Source organism: Saccopteryx bilineata, chromosome 3 (assembly GCF_036850765.1).
Source record: "Saccopteryx bilineata isolate mSacBil1 chromosome 3, mSacBil1_pri_phased_curated, whole genome shotgun sequence".
In the NCBI taxonomy this organism is placed as follows: domain Eukaryota; kingdom Metazoa; phylum Chordata; class Mammalia; order Chiroptera; family Emballonuridae; genus Saccopteryx; species Saccopteryx bilineata.
The window spans coordinates 165,098,223-165,120,893 of record NC_089492.1 but is presented as its reverse complement, the minus strand read 5'-3'; the positions used below and the strand labels follow the sequence as shown (position 1 = coordinate 165,120,893).

The 22,671-nt window shown below is 38.6% G+C and overlaps 1 protein-coding gene across 1 annotated transcript in view; it reads left to right on the top strand.

The window, feature by feature from the left end:
- Positions 1–22,671, top strand: part of MAN1A2 (mannosidase alpha class 1A member 2) — a 155,886-nt gene that overhangs the window by 68,097 nt on the left and 65,118 nt on the right. The gene's annotated exons all lie outside the window — the stretch shown is intronic.

Below are 22,671 nucleotides of genomic sequence, written 5' to 3'. Positions count from 1 at the left end.
TTTCATTTGACATTTACAGTTTCAATTCTCGTTGTCTTTATGCATATTATGCATATTTTCCACCTTATCCACTAGCTAGATCTTTTAAGATAGTAATCAGTCATTTTACATTCTGTTTCAATCTCAGAGTCTGTTTTGTTACTTACTTTTTCTCTAGAGAGTAGACTGTTTTTTTTCTTCCTTTCTTGGGTATTTTATAATTTTTGATTGAATGCCAAATACTGTGTATGGGGCAATAAAGACTGAGGCTAATAATATTTCTGCCTGGATTTGTGTGCCTGTATTGTTAGCTGTCAGTTGAGTCGGGAGTTGAACCAGGTGTAGGTTTTTTATTGCTCAGATTACCTGTAGTATAACACTAGGTTTAAATTCTTCTATCATTATTTTGTAATTAGAGTGGGCCTGGTTTGCAGACCAGTTTTTCTTAATGTTCTTGCTCAGGAATGCCTGCGCCTCAGAGTGTCTCTTTCTTTTCTTTCTTTTTTTTTTTTTTTGTATTTTTCTGAAGCTGGAAATGGGGAGAGACAGTCAGACAGACTTCTGCATGCGCCCGACCTGGGATCCACCGGGCACGCCCACCAGGGGCGATGCTCTGCCCACCAGGGGGCGATGCTCTGCCCCTCGGGGGGTCTCTCTGCCGCGACCAGAGCCACTCTAGCGCCTGGGGCAGAGGCCAAGGAGCCATCCCCAGCACCCGGGCCATCTTTGCTCCAATGGAGCCTTGGCTGCGGGAGGGGAAGAGAGAGACAGAGAGGAAGGAGGGGGGGGTGGAGAAGCAAATGGGCGCTTCTCCTATGTGCCCTGGCTGGGAATCGAACCCGGGTCCCCCGCACGCCAGGCCGACGCTCTACTGCTGAGCCAACCGGCCAGGGCCGAGAGAGTGTCTCTTTCTATATGTACTTTGCCTCTCCCCAAGCCATGGACTGCCGTTACTCCATGCTTCCTCTCCTTTATATCCATACTCTTTTTTGTCTTTATATATATTATCTATATAATTATCTATATATAACTATAATTACCTATATATATCTATATTATCTATCTATATATATTATCCATATATCTACATATCTAGATCTAGATATATAGATATATGGATAATATATATACATAGTGGAAGCCATGAGTTCATGCCAATAGCTCTAATTTCAGCTAACACAGTAAGATTCATTCTAGCTTTCTGCCTTTTCATATTTCTACTTCTCTAATAGTGAGAAACCTGCCTTCTAACATTCCTTATGTATTTACCTGTTGGCTTAGCCTTGCTGGATGAAACCACTTCCTGACCTCACCAGGCTGCTGCCTGGTTGGGTGTATCATCTTCACATGGACTCCTTTGCTTGGTCGGCCTTACTTTCCTCATGTTGGTCCCACCCCCTCCAGGAAGTTGTGCCCACTTCAGTCATACCTTCTGTGCTCTGACCCTGGACCTCAGGAGCTTGTGAAATATGAAACAAGGGAGGAAGAAAATGGAACTATTTGATGCCTTCAATTTCAGAGTTTTCCCCTCACATGTCCATGAGAAAGGAGAGCATTTTTCTTCTTACTTTTATGCTTATCTGATTATGTAGAAGAAATACTAAATATTCTGTGTGCAATTGGCATACTTGATTAATTTCCCTATCAAAGGCATATGATTCAGAATTCATTATGAACAGCTTGTGAAAGAGAAGTGTCAGCTTTGGCAATTTCGCATTGGGCTCCGTATCTGAAGGTTGAAACAGAATGTTGACAGTTTGGTTGCTGCTGTCATAGGAAAACACTAAAATAATGAAAAACTTTATAATCTTACCAGCATTTCTTTTTGCCATTTTTATGTCCCAAATTTTAAGAAGAAACATTTTGAGATGGAGGAAAGTACATATGCTTTGACATTAGAGGTTTGAGTTACTACTCTGCCTCCCTTTGTTAATGATATCTGGCAAGGCACTTACCTTCAGTTCCTTCATCTGTGAAAATGTGAGAGTTCACTTGAAAGCTGTGAGGTTAAGTTTCATGACAGTGCCTAAAGTAATACCTGACTCAGTAGATTCTACTGTATTTTTCCTCCTCTTCTGACTTTTTTCTGTGTGGTGAATAGTCTATTTCTAATGGGTGGGGAACCCTTTTATTTATTTTTAAATAGCCATCATATATTAACTTCTTAGGATATAGTCTACTAAAAAATAAAGAGAATGTGTTTTACTTTTGTGACTTTCTCATACAATAGACTATTACCGACTATTTTACTTTTCTCTTTGATCATTTTACATCGAAAGCTCTATGTCCCAGGAAACCAATAGTGAGTCCCTCAGGTTGGCTAAAAAGAAGTTAAAACATAGAAAAATAATTTAAATATGATGCATTCTAATACTGGATAGACTTATACATCTCACATAAGCCAGAAAATTACCTATAACTATGGCAAAGTGCCTCTCTTCTGGAACATTTTACATGTGTTCTTCTGTTCATTAACTACTTGAGGGTTAAATGTCATCCTAACAAAGTGTTCCTCTACCGTTGATTTATTCATATCATAAATGTGAAACTTTATCATTTTCTTTTCTTAGAACAAGGCTATTTTTATTAAATATTCACAGTTTTAAAAATCTTGATGATTTATTATGTTTACTTGCTGCTAGCCTCAAATATATGGCATTTCTTTTACAGGATTGTCTCTTCTCATTTTTTAATAGTTATCGAAGTGGCATCTTTTCCTGAGTAAGATAATAATGTAATTTATGTGGATAACTGTATCTGAAATCTGTCAGGTGGAGTAGAGAAATGATTATGTAGAGTTTAACACATATTTCACAGATAATAAAAACAAAATAAAAGAAACACCACCACCAAACTCTTTCTTTACCAAAACCCAAATGGTACTATATTGCTTATAGGATAAGATCATTTCTGAATAAGTTCAGGGATATTTTCTTAGACAAATGAGATATCCTTTTTTTTACCTAAAGTCCTTTAATAAAAGTTGTGAATTAAAAAAAATGTAGAGTATTTATTTTCCCTGCTTTAAATATTGGTCATTAATCTCCTACTGCACAAATTCTCAATTTATTTTTGGAAAACCTGATTTTGCTCAAAAAATTGCTGAAATTTTCATTGAAAATTTGTCATCTTTATTTTCTATGGAAGTGTTGGTAATTAGACAAAACATTTCACTCTGCTTTGCTGACCCGGATAACATTTTAAAATACACTTTTCAACATTTTTCTCCTAAATGTGTGAGTTCATATACAAGTTTGTACACAATCATACATGTATACATGTTTAAAGTCACAGAACTAATACCAATTCATAGTTGCTGATTATGGTTATAATTACTGGTTGGACAAATCAGAAGACAGTGTTTGGAGTCTCCTACCATAGGAGTTTGAAATTTAGGTGTGAAACCCAGGATTGAGGGAGCAGAGAGGACAGCCTCAAATTCTGCATACATGAGACTTTGTATTTAGACCACATTGTTTTTATTTCTTTGTATTTTTGTAGAGCTATTCCATAATTTTCTGACAGAAATAAACTCTCATCCTTCTACTTTCCATCTAGTAAAGAACTTCAACTCCTTTGAGGTTAATTTACATGCAATAAAATGCACCCACTTTCAATGTATGAAATGTAATTAAATGTATAGTTTGAATTTTAACAAATGTATGATAAGCTGTTGGAAAGAATACAAAAGATACAGCTTCTGGAAAATTATTTGAAAGTGTCAGGTAAACATTTAAAATTTAAAATTCTCTTTGACACAGTAATTCACTTCTAGGAATATACTCCCTAAAAGTAAAAATGTAGATACATGAGATATACTTAGGAAGGAGATTTCATTGTGTTTATAGTAGTCAATATTTGAAAAGACCTAGGGGGAAATGATTGAATAATTACTATATCTCTTACTATAGAATGCTATAGAACTATGAACATAAGTTTGTTATATTTTAACTAGAAAAGTATGTTTGCTGTGTGTGTGTGTGTGTGTGTGTGTGTGTGTGTGTGTGTTCCATTCATCTAATCAGTTAGTCATTGCAGTATTTTGGATAATACATAAAGGCATCTTGAACTAAGATGGGTTGTAGAGATGAGAGATATAAATGACTTCTAGGGATTTCGGAGGTAAATTCAAAAGGATTAGTGATATTTTGGAGGGAAAATGAGGCAGAAGGAGGATTTGGCTTGTCTCCAGATTTCTGGTTTTTAAACTAGACTGATGATCTGAGAGTTATATATAGAATACTTTAAGAATACTGGATTGGGAAGGAAGATCATCGTTCATTTTAAGTATTTTGAGTTTGAGGGATTTTGCTGTATTTAAGTGGAAATAGGTAGTAGACAGTAGTAGATTTGGTGCTTTTTGTAGAAGTCTTGACTCGATTTATAAATTTGGGAGTCAATTGCTATGTAGCTGATAATTGAAAAAAATTACATGAAATCGCTCACATGTGCAATGTAAGGGCTAGGAAGAGAAATACAACATTAAAGGTTAGATATGAGGAGGATAAGTCAGTGGAGGAGGCAGGGGTATTTTAGGACTACTGAACACAAGGGAAGAACTGCCCAGTAATGACTGAAAATGCTTTTTACTCAGATGTGTGGCTAATTCTTTGCAAGATTCATTTCAGTGAAATGATGGGGCAGAAGCCATGTTGGGATAGGTCGAGGAGTAAATAGGAGGAGAGGAAATGGATACAGTAAAGTAGACAATTTTTTAAAAATTGGAAAGGTACTTGTGTTATGTTAGTAGCAGGAAAAGATAGAATAAAAATCCAGCTACTTAAAAATTATAAGTATATACAGAAAAAAAGAGGATATAAATTTATCAAAATATGCAGGAACCATGCAAGATTTAAAACTTTTCCTTTTGTATTGATACTTTTTATTTTTTTGGTTTTTAAAATAAGCATACATTTAATAATAGACAATAATAAAAAATATGGCTTATTTATTTATCATTCAGGTCCATTAGGAGCTAGAAACTATGCCAGTTATTTGAACAGAATTTAATATAAAGTTTTAATAACTAGGCATAAAGTTAACTTGATAAGTGCTAGATTAAAAACAATACCTAAAGGGTATTTAAAGTGAAATAAGTCAGAGAAAAACAAATACTATATGATTTCACTTATATGTGGATTAAAAACAAACAAAACAGAAACAGACTCATAGATACAGAGAACAAGCTGATGATTGTCAGGGGAGTGCGGGGTGGGGGGAAGGAGAGGGGCTAGGGGAGGGGGAGGGAATGGCACAAATTTCCAGTTATGAAATAAATACATTATGGGAATAATAATATGTACATCATAGGAAGTGTAGTCAGTAATAATTGTAATAACTTTATGGTGACAGATGGTAATTAGACAACTCATTGTAAGGTAATAAAATATACAATCTATATAAAATATAGAATATACATAAAACAAATACAATATTGTACATGAACTATATTTTAATTAAAAAAATGAGTAAAGTGTCATGGAAATGGCTCCTACAGGAAGCAACCAGAACTGAGGGACTAAGGGGAAAGGTTTCATTACTAAATCTTAGAAACCTTAAGAGGAAGAGCTATGCAGAGCTGAAACAGACCTGTCATGACTGTGCGCTGCAGGTGGTGCACCTGCTACTGTCCCTGGAGTGAGGGTTGAGGGTGATGAAGCTGGTTCTGCAGGTGTTGGAAAAACTGCAAAGTGGATTCATCTGTTGCTGCAGGAAGGAGGTGTTGCCACTGCTGATGTGAAGGGTTAGGAAAGCAGTCAACCATAGTGCTTGAATGTCCTTGCTCACTTTTGCTGAGAATACAAAGAATACAAGGCCCTGACTATTCCTTACCCAGGTCATTGCAGCTATACTTTCAGGGATGCAGCTAGACCAGAGCCGAAGGAGGTCTATTGGCTGCTGTGTGCCAAGGTGAAAGGAAAGGGCACTACTTGCATGGTATGAACAGTCAGAACATGGAACACAAGCATGGACCAAGGTAAACTGGAAATTGTAGAGTAAGAAAGGGACCATCTTAACATTACATTGCTTGGTGAGCTAAAATTGCCTGGCTTGGGACATTTCCAGTCACGCAACTGCAAAGTGTTTTATTCTGGAAATGACACATACAACAAGGAAATGGAATGGCTTTAATATTGAGGCAAGGTGTAGCATGGGTCAGTCAGACTTCTAGAAAAACCTGTTTACATAACCATCATTCAAGTCTATGCTCCAACTGCAGAGGCTGAAAGCTTTTACACCAGTATCCAAGAAAAAATTGATCACACACCAGAACAAGCCAGGATAATAATTATAGGAGACTGGATGGTAGAAGTAGGAATATAGCAGAATCAAATGCCATTAGAAAATTTGGACTACAGGTCAGAAATGAAGGAGATTGGTCCATGAATTTCTGTAGAGTCAACAACTTGTTCATTACAAACACATGCTTCAGACAACTGTATACATGGACATCACCAGATGGCCAATACAGAAATCAAACAGACTGTGTAATTGGAAGCAGGAGATGGAGAAGCTGTACTTTCTCTGCCAAAACAAGATGAGGAACAGATTGTACTGACCACGAACTGTTAACATTAATCATTATTAGAGTAAAACTGGAAGACGATCATTAAAAGAATAACAGTGCCAAAATATAATGTAAATAACATTCCTGAGGGATTTATTTTTGCAACTAATTTTTTTCCTTTTTATTGATGTATTGGGGTTACATTGGTTAACAAAATTATTCAGATATCAGGTGCACAATTCTACAACACATCATCTGTAAACTGTATTATGTATTCACCTCCCCATGTCAAGTCTCTGTCCATTACCACTTATCCCCCCCATATCCTCCTCCATTTCCCCCTGCCAAACAGTTGTCTGTGTACATGAGTTTTTTCTCTTGTTCAATGCCTCCACCCCTGCCCCCATTTAGCACCACCCCCAACAGCTGTCAGCTTGCCCTCTAAGGAGCTGTCTCTATTTTGCTTATTTGTTCATTTTGTTCATTAGATTCCACATATGAGTGAAATCATATGGTACTTTTCTCTGACTGGCTTATTTCACTTAGCATAATGCTCTCCAGATCAATCGTGTTGTCAAAGAGGGTAGGATTTCCTTCTTTTTATTTTTACAGCCAAGAAGTATTCCAGTGTGTAAACGTATCATAGCTTTGTGTGTGTGTGTGTGTGTGTGTGTGTGTGTGTGTGTGTGTGTATTTTTCTGAAGTGAGAAGCAGGGAGACAGAGAGACAGACTCCTGCATGTGCCTGACTGGGTTCCACCCTGCCCATTTGGGGCATTGTTCCATTGCAACCAGAGCCATTCTAGTGCCTGAGGTGGAGGCCATGGAGCCATCCTCAGCACTCAGGCCAACTTTGCTCCAATGGATCCTTGGCTGAGGGAGTGGAAGAGAGAGATAGAAAGGAGAGGGGAAAGGGTAGAGAAGCAGATGGGCACTTCTCCTGTGTGCCCTGGCTGGTAATTGAACCCAGGCCTTCCAAATGCCGGGCCGACGCTCTACCACTGAGCCAATCGGCCAGGGCCACATACCTTAGCTTTTTATCCACTCACCTACTGTTGGGCATTTGGGCTGCTTCCAAATCTTGGCTATTGCAGATAACTCTGCAATCAACATAGGGTGCATATATTCTTTCAAATTAATGTCTCAGGTTTCTTTGGATAAATTCCCAGAAGTGGAATTGCTGAGTCTTAAAGCAGTTCCATTTTTATTTTATTTTATTACTTTTTAGAGGAAACTCTGTGCTGCTTTCCACAGTGGTTGCACCAATTTGCATTCCCACCAACAGTGCAGAGGGTTCCCTTTTCTCCACATCTTCACCAATACTTGTGGTTTGTTAATTTATTGATGATAGCCATTCTGACAGGTATAAGGTAATCTCATCGTGGCTTTAATTTGCATTTCTCTGATGATTAGTGACATTGAGCATGTTTTCATATGCCTGTTGGAGAAGTGTTTATTCAGGTTTTTTGCCCATTTTTAAATTGGATTGTTTGCTTTTTGGTTGAGTTTTATAAGTTCTTTATAAATTTTGGATTCAGCTGTATTCGTGAATCATGTTCTCCCATTCAGTGGGCTGCCTTTCCATGTTGTTGGTTTTTTCCTTTGCTCTGCAAAGACTTTAATTTGGTGTAGGTAGTCCCATTTGTTTATTTTCTCTTTTGTTTCCCTTGCTGAGGAGATATATCAGAAAAAATATTGCTACAAGATATGTGCAAAATTTTACTGTCTATGGTTTTGAGTCTTACATTTAAGTCTTTAATCTATTTTGAGTTTATTCTTGTGTATGGTGTAAGAAGGTGGTCTAGTTTTACTTTTTTGTACTTATCTGTTCAATATTCCCGACGTCATTCATTGAGTAGACTATCTTTACCCCCATTGTATGTTCTTTTTTTTCTCTTGCTGCTTTTAAGATTTTTTCTTTGTCATTAATCTTTGTTATTTTGATTATGATATGTCTTGGTGTGGGCCTCTTTGAGTTCATCTTCTTTGGGACTCTGTGTTTCCTGGACCTGTGTGTCTTTTTCCTTCACCAGGTTAGGGAAATTTTCAATCATTATTTCTTCAAATAGGTTCTCAATCTCTTGCTTTCTTCCTTATTCTGGTACCCCTATGATGTGGATGTTGTTAACACTTCATGTTGTCCCAAAAGGCCCTTTAAACTGTCCTCATTTTAAATGATAGTCTTGCTGGATAAAGAAGTCTTGATTGTAGGTTCTTGTTCTTCATTACTTTGAATATTTCTTGTCATTCCCTTTTGGCCTCAAGTGTTTCTGTTGAAAAGTCTGATGTCATCCTTATTGGGGTTCCTTTGTAGGTGATTGACTGTTTTTCTCTTACAGCTTTTAGTATTTTTTCTTTATCTCTTAGCTTTGGTATTTTGACTATAATGTGTCTTGGTGTGGGTCTCTTTGGGTTTTTTTTAATGGGGTTCTCTCTGCTTCTTAAACCTGAGTACTCTCCTGAATCAATTTAGGGAAATTTTCAGCTATAATTTCTTCAAACAGGATCTCTATTCCTTGTTCTTTCTCTTCTCCTTCAGGAACCCCTATTATGTGGATATTGTTTCTCTTCATGTTGTCACAGAGCTCTCTTAGAGTTTCCTCAGACTTTTTGATCCTCTTTTAATTTTTTTGCTGTTCTGCTTCCATGTGTTCAGTTATCTTGTCCTCTAAGTTGCTGATTTGATCCTCTGCTTCATCCAGCCTGCTTTTAATTCCTTCTAGTGTAGTCTTCATTTCTGATATTTGTGTTTGTCATTTCTGTCTGGTTCTTCTTTATGATTTCTGTGTCCTTCTTGATGCTTACAGTTTCTTTATTGAGGTGTTCATGAAGTTCGTTCATTGTAGCTTTGAGATCCTTAAGCATCCTAACAATCATTATTTTATACTCTGCATCCGGTAATTTGATTATTACCGTTTCATCCTCAGATCTTTTTCTGAGGATTTGTCTTGTTGAAGCATATGACTTATGTTTCTCTATCTCCCATTGTTTCTGTGTGTGGCTTGCCGGCTTGTTCCAATTGTGGTCTCCTTACCTAGTAAAGCCGCTTTGAAGTCTTGATTTATTTGTTTTCTTTTCAGTTTACTTAACTCAGTGGCAGGCTTGTTTACTGATCGCAGCAGGGGGCTTATTTGAAACTGTATCCAGGAACGTGGTGGGTGTGACCTCTGAGAATCTGAAGGAGTACTGCCAGCTGCTCAGGGGAGGGGGGGGGTGCTTTCTCAGCTTCAGTAGGGGGAGGTGTATCTCCTAAACTGTCCTTGTTTTAAAATTATTTTTTCTTTTTGTTGCTTTCTGATTGGGTGTTTTTTCTTACCTTGTCTTCCAAATCACTCATTTGATCCTGTGCTTCATCCAACCTTCTGTTTATTTCTTCCAGTGTATTTTTTATTTCAGATATTGTATTTTTCATTTCTGACTTGTCCGTTTTTATGGTTTCTATGTCCTTTTACATGCTGTTGAGCATCCTTATCACCATTACTTTGAACTCTATATGTGATAAATTGCTTGACTCCATTTCATTTAGCTCTTTTTCTAAAGATTTCTCCTGTTCTTTGATTTGGAGCCTTTTCTTTGCTCCTCATTTTGGCTCCTCTTTGTGTCTGTTTCTATATATTAGGTAGATCTGCTGTGACTCCTACTTTTTGTAGGATCGCCTTCTATAGCAGGTTTCCTGTGAAGTCCATGGTGTAGTCCTCTTTACCACCTGAGCTGGATGCTCCAGGAATGTACCTGGTGTGGGTAATGTGGGCTGTCCTGCTGTAATTGAGTCTTGACGGCTACTGGCCTGTTTGTGTGTGGGATCAGCCCTCAGGCTAGCTGACTGTGAGGCTCAACCCCTATGAAGGCATGCGAGCTGCTGTGCAGGTGCTGACTACCTGGAGCGGAATTCACCTCAGCAGGGTCTGGTGCTTGCTGAGATCTCCCTTTGTACATGTTGCCTGTGAAGTTTATTAGATCCTGTCTGATGTTATCTGAAGCTGGCCACTGGATGTATTTGTTCTGGGCCTTTTAAGAGGTTCTCTGGTGCAGGTCAATGTAGAATGCTGCTGGTGACTGGCCCATGACAACCTGTTTGGAGCTACAAGCAATCCATCATTTGTGGCTGCCTTTGCTGGACCTGGGTGCATGCAGCAAAGACCAAGCTGTGTGCCTAGGCTCTTTTTTTTTTTTTTTTTTAAATAATTTTATTTTTTTAATGGGGTGACATCAATAAATCAGGATACATATATTCAAAGATAACAAGACCAGGGTATCTTGTCGTTCAATTATGATGCATACCCGTCACCCAAAGTCAGATTGTCCTCTGTCACCTTCTATCTTGTTTTCTTTGTGCCCCTCCCCCTCCCCCTTTCCCTCTCCCATTCCCCCCTCCCCCCCGTAACCACCACACTCTTATCAATGTCTCTTAGTTTCACTTTTATGTCCCACCTACGTATGGAATAATGCAGTTCCTGGTTTTTTCTGATTACTTATTTCGCTTCGTATCATGTTATCTAGATCCCACCATTTTGCTGTAAATGTTCCGATGTCATCATTTCTTATGGCTGAGTAGTATTCCATAGTGTATATGTGCCACATCTTCTTTATCCAGTCATCTATTGACGGGCTTTTTGGTTGTTTCCATGTCCTGGCCACTGTGAACAATGCTGCAATAAACATGGGGCTGCATGTGTCTTTACGTATCAATGTTTCTGAGTTTTTGGGGTATATACCCAGTAGAGGGATTGCTGGGTCATAAGGTAGTTCTATTTTCAGTTTTTGGAGGAACCACCATACTTTCTTCCATAATGGTTGTACTACTTTATATTCCCACCAACAGTGTATGAGGGTTCCTTTTTCTCCACAGCCTCTCCAACATTTGCTATTACCTGTCTTGCTAATAATAGCTAATCGAACAGGTGTGAGGTGGTATCTCATTGCTGTTTTGATTTGCATTTCTCTAATAGCTAAAGAAGATGAGCATCTTTTCATATATCTGTTGGCCATTTGTATTTCTTTCTGGGAGAAATATCTGTTCATGTCCTCTTCCCATTTTTTTATGGGATTGTTTGTTTGTTTGTTGTTGAGTTTTATGAGTTCTTTGTATATTTTGGATATTAGGCCCTTATCTGAGCTGTTGTTTGAAAATATCATTTCCCATTTAGTTGGCTTTCTGTTTATTTTGTTATCAGTTTCTCTTGCTGAGCAAAAACTTCTTAGTCTGATGTAGTCCCATTCATTAATTTTTGCCTTCACTTCTCTTGCCATTGGAGTCAAATTCATAAAATGCTCTTTAAAACCCAGGTCCATGAGTTGAGTACCTATGTCTTCTTCTATGTACTTAATTGTTTCAGGTCTTATGTTTAGATCTTTGATCCATTTTGAGTTAATTTTAGTACAGGGGGACAAACTGTAGTCCAGTTTCATTCTTTTGCATGTGGCTTTCCAGTTTTCCCAGCACCATTTATTGAAGAGGCTTTCTTTTCTCCATTGTGTGTTGTTGGCCCCTTTATCAAAAATTATTTGACTATATATATGTGGTTTTATTTCTGGACTTTCTATTCTGTTCCATTGGTCTGAGTGTCTATTTTTCTGCCAATACCATGCTGTTTTGATTGTCGTGGCCCTATAATAGAGTTTGAAGTCAGGTATTGTAATGCCCCCAGCTTCATTCTTTTTCTTTAGGATTGCTTTGGCTATTCGGGGTTTTTTATAGTTCCATATAAATCTGATGATTTTTTGCTCTATTTCTTTAAAAAACGTCATTGGAAGTTTGATGGGAATTGCATTGAATTTGTATATTGCTTTGGGTAATATAGCCATCTTGATTATATTTATTCTTCCTAGCCAAGAACAAGGTATATTCTTCCATCTCATTATATCTTTTTCAATTTCCTTTAACAATGGTTTATAGTTTTCATTATATAAGTCCTTTACATTCTTTGTTATGTTTATTCCTAAGTATTTTATTTTTTTTTGTTGCAATCGTGAAGGGGATTATTCTTTTGAGTTCCTTCTCAGTTGTTTCATTGTTGGCATATAGAAAGGCTATTGACTTCTGTATCTTAATTTTGTATCCTGCGACCTTACTGTATTGGCTTATTGTTTCTAGTAGTCTTTTTGTAGATTCTTTGGGGTTTTCGATGTATAGGATCATATCATCTGCAAAAAGTGATACCTTTACTTCTTCTTTTCCGATATGGATGCCTTTTATTTCTTTGTCTTGTCTGATTGCTGTGGCGAGAACCTCTAGTACCACATTAAATAAGAGTGGAGAGAGTGGACAACCCTGTCTTGTTCCTGATTTAAGGGGGAAAGCCTTCAGTTTAGTGCCATTTAATATGATGTTAGCTGATGGTTTATCATATATGGCCTTTATCATGTTGAGATATTTTCCTTCTATACCCATTTTGTTGAGAGTCTTAAACATAAAATTGTGTTGTATTTTATTGAAAGCCTTTTCTGCATCTATTGATAAGATCATGTGGTTTTTGTTCTTTGTTTTGTTGATATGGTGTATTATGTTAACCGTTTTACGTATGTTGAACCATCCTTGAGATTCTGGGATGAGTCCCACTTGATCATGATGTATTATTTATTTTTTTTTTCCCCACCCCGCGGAGCTGCGCTCGGCCCCCTCTGGTGCGGCGGCGGCACTTTGGAGGGGTGGTTGTGGTGTGGGGGAAGGCGGGGCATGTCGTTCCGCCGCCCTGCGTGCTCCCCAGCCGCAGTGGGCTCCCACCCCCGACCCTCTCGCGGCCTGGCGGCTGTGTGCTCTGCGACCGCGACCCCGACCCCTCCCGGCCGTGCGTTGGGGGGAAGCGTCGCTCGCTCTCTCGGCCTGTGGGTTTGAGGGGTGTGCTTGGTGAGGTGTGGCGGGGAAGAGCCGCTTGTTGTTCCCTGTCCTGGTCCTCGCCTGGTGTCCCTTCCCCGGCGGGCTGCTGGGCGTGCGGGCGCCCCTGCTGCTGCTGCTGATGTATTATTTTTTTAATATGTTGTTGTATTCGATTTGCTAGTATTTTGTTTAGTATTTTAGCATCTGTATTCATTAGAGATATTGGTCTGTAGTTTTCTTTTTTTGTGCCATCCTTGCCTGGTTTTGGTATGAGGGTTATGTTGGCCTCATAAAATGTGTTTGGAAGTATTGCTTCTTCTTCAATTTTTTGGAAGACTTTGAGTAGAATAGGAACCAAGTCTTCTTTGAATGTTTGATAAAATTCGCTGGTATAGCCGTCAGGGCCTGGACTTTTATTTTTGGGGAGGTTTTTAATGGTTTTTTCTATTTCTTCTCTACTGATAGGTCTGTTTAGGCTTTCTGCTTCTTCTTGACTCAGTCTAGGAAGGTTGTATTGTTCTAGGAATTTATCCATTTCTTCTAGGTTGTTGAATTTAGTGGCATAAAGTTTTTCATAGTATTCTACAATAATTCTTTGTATATCTACGGTGTCCGTGGTGATTTCTCCTCTTTCATTTTGGATTTTGTTTATATGAGTTCTTTCTCTTTTTTCCTTGGTAAGTCTTGCCAAGGGTTTGTCAATTTTATTGATCTTTTCAAAGAACCAGCTCCTTGTTCTATTCATTTTTTCTATAGTTTTTCTGTTCTCTAATTCATTTATTTCTGCTCTGATTTTTATTATCTCCTTTCTTTGGCTGCTTTTGGGTTGTCTTTGTTCTTCTTTTTCTAGTTCCTTAAGGTGGGAAGTTAAGTGGTTCACTTGGGCTCTCTCTTGTTTGTTCATATAGGCCTGAAGTGATATGAACTTCCCTCTTATCACTGCTTTTGCTGCATCCCATAGATTCTGATATGTCGTATTGTCATTTTCATTAGTCTGTATAAATCTTTTGATCTCTGCACTTATTTCTTCTTTGACCCATTCATTTTTTAAAAGTATGTTGTTTAGTTTCCACATTTTTGTGGGATTTTTTTCCTCTTTTTTGCAGTTGAATTCTAGTTTCAAGGCTTTATGATCAGAAAATATGCTTGGTACAACTTCAATTTTTCTGAATTTGCTGATGTTGTTTTTGTGGCCCAACATATGGTCAATTCTTGAGAATGATCCATGTACACTGGAGAAAAATGTATACTCAGTCACTTTGGGATGAAATGTCCTGTAGATGTCTATCATATCCAGGTGCTCTAGTGTTTTGTTTAAGGCCACTATGTCTTTGTTGATTCTCTGTTTGGATGACCGATCTAGAGCCGTCAGCGGTGTATTGAGGTCTCCAAGTATGATTGTATTTTTGTCAGTTTTTGTTTTAAGGTCAATAAGTAGCTGTCTTATATATTTTGGTGCTCCTTGGTTTGGTGCATATATATTAAGAATTGTTATGTCTTCTTGATTCAGTGTCCCCTTAGCCATTATGAAATGGCCATTTTTATCTCTGAGTACTTTTCCTGTCTTGTAGTCAGCATTATTCGATATGAGTATTGCTACACCTGCTTTTTTTTGGATGTTATTTGCTTGGAGTATTTTCCAATCTTTCACTTTGAATTTGTTTTTATCCTTGTTACTTAGATGAGTTTCCTGTAGGCAGCATACAGTTGGATTTTCTTTTTTAATCCATTCTGCTACTCTGTGCCTTTTTATTGGTGAGTTTAATCCGTTTACATTTAGTGTAATTATTGATACTTGTGAGTTCCCTATTGCCATTTTATATCTTGCTTTCTGTTAGTTTTGTGTCTTGTTTGATCCTTCTCTTTCGTTTTTCTATCTTTTGTTTTTATTTGGTTGTATTCCATACATCTTTCCTCTGTTGCTATCTTTTTTATCTCATGTGCTTCTGTGGTGGTTTTTTCAATGGTGGTTACCTTTGAGTAATGAAAAGGGTCCCTACCCTGTTCATTGTAGCAAACTATTTCGTGAGTACTTTTGCACTCCATCGTCTTTTGCTACTGTTAATCTCCATCTTCTCCCCCTCTTTCTTTTTGTTGTTGTCACAGTTTAAATTTGGTTTTATTGTGTTCTTCTTGGAGCTTTTACTTGTGGCTCTGTTTTTTTTTTGTTCTTTGTATCTGATTGGAGAACCCCCTTTAGTAATTCCTGGAGTGGGGGTTTTCTGATGATAAATTCCCTCATCTTTTCTGTATCTGTGAATGTTTTTATTTCTCCTTCATATTTGAAGGATAGCTTTGATGGGTATAGTATTCGTGGCTGAAAGTTTCTCTCTTTCAGGACTTTAAATATTGGGGTCCACTCTCTTCTAGCTTGTAGAGTTTCTGCTGAGAAATCTGATGATAACCTAATGGGCCTTCCTTTATATGTTGTATTCTTCTTTTCCCTGGCTGCCTTGAGAATTTTTTCTTTGCTGTTGGTTTGTGTCAATTTCATTATGATATGCCTTGGAGTAGGTTTGTTGGGGTTAAGAAAACTCGGTGTTCTGTTTGCTTCTTGAATTTGAGGCTTTAGTTCTTTCCACAGGCTTGGGAAGTTCTCATCTATTATTTGTTTGAGTATGTTCTCCATTCCATTTTCTCTCTCTTCTCCCTCTGATATACCTATTATTCTTATGTTATTCTTTTTGATGGAGTCAGATAATTCTTGTAGGGCTATCTCATTTTTTTTAATTTTTGAGTCTCTTTCTTCTTCTCTCTGTTGTGCCTCAAGTTGCTTGTCTTCTATTTCACTAATTCTCTCTTCTATCTGACCTGTTCTATTAGCTAAGCTTGTTACTTCGTTTTTCAGCTCGTGAATTGAGTTTTTCATCTCTGTTTGATTTGTTTTTATAGTTTCAATTTCTTTGGACATATATTCTTTGTGTTCATTGAGTTGTTTTCTGAGCTCCCTAAATTGCCTTTCTGTGTTTTCTTGTATATCTCGGAGGATTTTTAGGATTTCTATCTTGAATTCTCTGTCATTTAGCTCCAAGGTTTCCAATATATTAAATTTTTTCTCCATAGATTTTTCCTCATCTAGCTGTGTTACCTCTCTTTCTTTTGTATCCATGATATTCGATTTTCTCTTCCTCAATGGCATCTGAGGGTGGTTTTGTTGATAGTATTAATGAGATTTAATAAAGAATAAAAAGTTAAAAAAAATAAAAAATAAAAAAGTTTTTTTTTAAAAAAAAATTAATAATGAAATAAAGAAAAATAAAATAATAATTTTTAAAAAAAGGAAATTATTCCCCCCCTCCTTTTTTCCTCTCCTCTCCCCTTTTTCTTGAGAAAATCTTGTGGTGAACTGTGAATTATAACAAACAATGCCTGTGATGGAGGTCCTGAATTGGGGAAAAGTAATAAATGGGTAAAAAAAATAAAAGAAAAAAAAAGGAAAAAAAAAGTGGGGCGGTATGGACCCACAAAAAGCAAATAAGGAAAAAATTTGAGTCAAGAATAAAATGATTTGCTTTTAGGTGTTGGTGTTGTCTAAGAGTTATGATGAGAGGAATAAGAGAACAGAAAAATGGGGGGACAAATTAAAAAAATACTATTGTATTTAGTGGAACAAGAACTAGATAAAATGGAGAGCCAGGGATGGGATCACTGCTAGTTAGTTAAAAAGGTGAAGTAAAAAACCCCCAAAATGCCACAAACATAAGTTTGAGTCCCAGATAAGATCATTTGTTTGTTATTGAGGTTTGAATGAGAGGAGATGTAAAGGAGAAAGGAAGAAACTAATATAGAGGGAGAAAAGAAAGAGAGAGAGAGAAAAAAAGAGGGAACCAGTAAAAGAAGAAAAAAGAAAGGAGAGAGAGAGAGTTAAGGGTTTTGGAGTGCAACCCTCATAGAGAGAAAGGAAGAGGAGAAAAAAGATAATGGGAGATGTAACACTTATGTGTAGGGTAGTTCAAGGAGAGGAGAGAGTAAGACCGGCAGAGAGTTAATCGGCCAAATTGGAGGAGGAAAAAAAGTATCAAGAATGAAGATAAGAGAAACAAACGAACAAATATAATAAAATGGGATAGGTTATAAAGTCTGCAGATTATTCTTGATTTTGAGAGGTTATCTTCTTGTTTTTTCTTTTCTCTCCCTCTTCCTGGTCGGTGACTCTGTACCCCAGGTTCTGCCCCTTTGGCACGCTCAGGTAGAGGTTTGCAGTTGATAAGTCTCTATGGCAATATCATGTATTTTGCTTTAGTCTCGTTGGGAGTCAAGGCTCATTAGCTTTCATAGGCTCCGACAGTGAGAGAGTCCGTGTTCCTGGAGCCTTTCTCCTAGTCTTTCCTTCCTCAATTAGTAGCCTGATAATCCAGCTATTGGGTTGTTGCTGCCTCTGCCTGGATAGTAAGAGGTTCAAAGAGCTGGCAACTCCCCACTCTATTTCCACTCAGCACAGGGCTCTGGGTAAGGCTCAGTCAGTCAGAGCTGCTAGCATAATCAGGCGGGCTTTCCGCCCACTCAAAGACCTCTGGCTCTGCCACTCTGTCCGGTAACACAGGCAGGCACCCACTTCCGGGGTGCTTGGAGGAAACTCTCATTCACTATCTGCGCGCGCAGACCAGGATATCCGGCCAGTAGTCTCACGCTCTGAGTGAAACCCCCAACCGCATGGAAATTTGCAGCGCTGGAATTCGCTCTCGCTCCGTCCCCGTGCGCGGTTCTTGCAAGGCGCTGGGGCGGCCCGAGATTCTGCTTTTGCCCACACAAAGGCCCCTGACTCTGCCCCTCTGTGCGATAACACGGGCGCGCCCTGCCGAGGCACTCGGAGGAATCGCTCACTACCTATCTGCACGTGCACACCAGGATATGAGGCCGGCCACATTTCCCTGAGTGAAACCCTCACCAGCACGGAAAATTTCCACCGTTGGAATTAGTTCTCGCTCCCTCCCGTGCGCGGCTTTCCCAGGGCGCTGGGGCTGCCCAGAGATTCTGCTTTCGGCCCACAGAAAGGCCTCTGACCCTGCCTCTCTGTGGGGCAACACGGACACCCACTTCTGGGGCTTAGGAAGAGATCTCTCGCCCACTAACTGCGCACCAACCAGGAGAACGGGTAAAATGGCTGCCCCGCTTGTCTTTCTTTCTTTGGGTTTGGCGCGAGTGTTAGCTTGTATTGCCCGGCTTGCCACAGGAACAGTTTTTCCTCCGCTAGGATCTTCGTGCCACAGCCTGGTTCGGCCTTTTGTGCGCGGCCTGGATGTATTCACCCCCTTTGCCCGCCTCAGTTTCTATATTCACAGTTACCAGAGAAAGCCGCCCTGTTTAGGTTAGTGAGGAAGGCGGAGCATTTCTTACTCCCTATTTCCTTCAGGATTTCGTTATATATTTAGCCAATTTTTCACTCGACCATACCTTCGGGTGTATTGTGAAGCATCTGGAGGCTCCAAGTATAGGTTTTTCTGTTTCTGGTTGAAGATCTTGTTGAGTTTTGGGGGAGATTTATCGGTATCGCTTCCTACTCCGCCATTACTCTGACGTCATCTCTTTTTTTTTTTTTTTTTTTTTTTTTTTTTACCAGCACTGGGCCCGGGGCAGGTCAGCAAAACTCCCAGGCACCCCAAGATCTGCCTCCACCTTCCAGCTACCTTTAGGCTCAGTCACTGACAGAGCCTTTGGCTCCACTCCTCAGTAGCTGTTAAGCTCCACAGGGTGGAGCTTTTGCTTTCTCCCAGACTGATCCCTCATGGCAGGGAGTGCTCCACTCAGGAAAGATGGTGTCTGCTATATGGGAGAATAACTCAGCACAGAGATCCCACAGGCTTTCCCTTCAGCTCTCTCCCCAGAGCAACAAGCCCCAGACTCTTCTCACACAGCTCTATACTGCTCCACCTTCCCTTTGCCAGAGCTCAGAGTGAGTGGTTGCAAATGAAATTTTGTGCATGGGCCAATTAAGCAGGCACCTATGTCTATAGCAGACTCCCATCTCTTTTTGCCAGACAGCTCTGGCAAACTGCTCTGCTTTTCATAGCCAGATGTTCGTTATATAGCTAACTCTTCCCAGCTCTTAAGCTCTGGGCCGGGGTGCCCTGCTTTGCCCTACTTGGGTTTAGATCCCATCCTTCTCAGGATGAGCCCCCTGCAGCTGAGAGATCCCTCCAGAACCTCAGCCGCTGCCTACATGTGCTGGGCCAGCCATTTCATATCTCCGCCCTTCCTACTGGTCTCCATGTGGCTTCTGTAAATCCTTAGTTATGAGACTTCAGTTATTTTTCCGTTGGGTTTTCAGGATGATTGTTGTATAATTTAGCTGTAATTTCATTTTGGTTCTGGGAGGTGGTGTGTGTAGCTTCCACCTACTCTGCTGCCATCTTGGATTGCTTTTTACTTGGCCTGGCTGGTGGGTAGAACCAAGCTGATGTTACTGACTTCTGACGAAAGGGAATGAAGAAAGTGCCAAAGTAGGATTTCATTTGAACAACGAGAAGACAAAAATCATGACCACAGAAGAAATGCATAACTTCAACATAGACAATGAAAATATTTAAATTGCTAAAGGTTTTGTTTTCCTTGAGCAAGTCATTAATTCAGATGGATACTGTGGCTATTTAATTAAGAAAAGGCTGAGACTTGAAGGGCATCTGTGAAAGAATTAGGAGAAAGCACCAAGAGCAATGATGTGTCATTACAGACCAAGGCTAAGATCATATACACCCTCATGTTCCTATTTACTGTGTATGGATTCAAAAATTGGACAGGGATGAAGGCTAATGGAGAACAAATTAATTCATTTGAATTATGGTATTGGAGAGAGCTCTGAAGATACCCTGGAAAGAGAAAGTGGGTCCTAGACAAATTAAGCCTGAAACATCACTGTAGTAAAAAATGACAAAGCAGAAGCTTACTCTGGGGACATCATGAAAAGGCAAGGTTCTTTGGAAAAGACAATAATGCTGGGGAAAATAGAAAGCAGGAAAAGAGGAAGATCAAATAGGAGGTGGATTGACTCTGAAGGAAGCCATGGCATGAGTCTATAGGAGCTGAGCAGGGCTGCTGAGGACAGGACATTGTGGACGCCACTCATTCATAGAGTTGACAGGAGTTGGAGTCTACTCACTCGCATGTAACATACAGTATCTACGTCTGTAAGTAAATATTGATATTTAAATGTCAATATCTGTATTTAATGTACTTGACCCTTGAACAATACAGGTTTGACCTGTGTGAGCTCACCATTTAAGTGTTGTTCAAGGGTAAGCTGTACAGTGAAATAGTCAAGCAGGAACACAGACTCTAGATCTGACTACCTGGATTTAAGTTTAGGCTTACCGCTTACTAGCTGTATGACTGTGGGCAAGTTAACTTGTCTGTTTGATACCTCAGTTTCCTACTCTGTAGAATGGTGGTCACAATGATACTTATTTCATTGGGTTGTTGTGAAAATTAAATGGGTTAATATATCTGTTTGCCATTAGCGTCATAGTCATCATTCCATCATTTTTGTAGACTGTCTTAAAAAGTGCTTAAGACCTTTGTATATTAACATTGGCTATTTCAAGGAGATAGGGGTTGGTATGAAAGAAAGAGAAGGTGATTTACTTGTTTATTATAAATCTCTGTGCCCTTTGGCTTCCTAAATTTATTCATTCGACATTTGTTGAGTACCTCTTATATGCTAGGTACCAAGTATACAACAGTGAATAAAACAAAAAATTTTCTGCCCATTACTGTAGGGGTAACAGGCAATAAACAAGATAGATATGTGGGAGAGTGTGCGCTTACACATATACATGTATAGCTACATACACTAAAAAGGATAAGTGCTAAGGAGAAAAATAAAGCATGGCAGGGAATAAAGGGTTTTTAATTTCAAATAGAAATTTGAAATTAAATTTCAAATTTAATTCAGGGGAGTGTGTGCCAAGGTAAAATTTGTGTAAAGGCCTAAAGGGGATGAGAGAATTGTGTGGATGTCCTGTTATAAGAGCATTGAGTTGAAAGGAACAGCAAAGGAAGAGATAGTGAAGCAAAAGCATCACTAGCATTCTCAGAAATAAACAAAAGAAGTTAGTAAGGTAGAAGCAGGTTCCTGTAGGGGGAACAAAGAAGGGAGTAAGGCCATAGAAACGCTCACTTAAAGATTTATATCCTTTTAAAGGATTGTGATTTTTACTCTGAATGAGATGGGGTACCATTTTAGCATTCCAAACTTGACTTCTAGTTAACATTCTCATTCTGACTGCTAGGTTGAAAATAGGCTGAAGAGTATATTACCTTAGTAATTTAAATAATCCAATATAGAAAACAAAAGTACCCATAGATTCTAATATCACTTTCCTCCTCAAGAATCTACCATGGTTCTTGTTATCTATTGTCTTGCTTTGTTTTATTGCTTATATTTTAAAGGTTTTTGTAATCTTGCCATATAGTTTCTGTTTGGCCCCATTCCTCAGATCTAGGAATAATTTTTTCAGTCCTAATTCTTTCAAATGTAGGACCAGTTTTAATATAAAGAAAGTTGATTTTATATAATGGACATTGAATACATAAAGATTTTTGTTCTGTAAATAAATGTTTTCTAACATTTAATCTTAAACAGGCGAGTAATTGATTTACTTTTGTCATCTTATTGGTCAAGGGTCCTAGTTGCAGAAAACAGAATTTGTTTTACCTAGTGACTTATTAAAGGCTAATGACTAGCTAACAGAATCTTTAGGAGGGACATGAAATCAGATGCTTTTTGTTATATAGCTTGGAACCAGACAGCCAAGAGAAATTCCCAAGCATACTATACAGGTGATCAAGCACCAGCTCCGTTGCCTTCATTGCCTACGAGGTATCCATGAAGATGAAGACTAATTGCTAGAACTTCTGTTAGAGCTACCACAGAAGAAACAGACACCTTTGCCACTGTGCTTGCAAGACCACGACCTCAGATCATTTGCTTCTTATTTCCCAATATTACATATGTTGGTATATTTGGCAATGCTTATGCCATTATCTAGAACCTTAGCTGGAGTGGAGTCTGAGAAATGTTATATAGTTTTCTATCCTCTGCAGTTTATGAAGGTATGCTTGAAAGGACTGAATGAGTGTTGAATATCTGCCACCTTTATCATAAAAGAAATGGAAATAAAAATGACATTGGGATATTCTTTTTCATATCATATTGGTTCTATAAATTTCAATAACTTTGGTGTTAAGAAAAATATAGGGAAACAGCCACTCAAATTCTGTTAGGAATATAAATTAGTAAAATGTGTGGAGGACAAATTGGCATTAACTCTCCAAATTACAAATGAATGTACCCATTGATTTAATAGCAACAATTAGGACCAAGGGATGAAGCATTTATAACTCTCAAAATTAAACTTGGAATGTTAACAGAT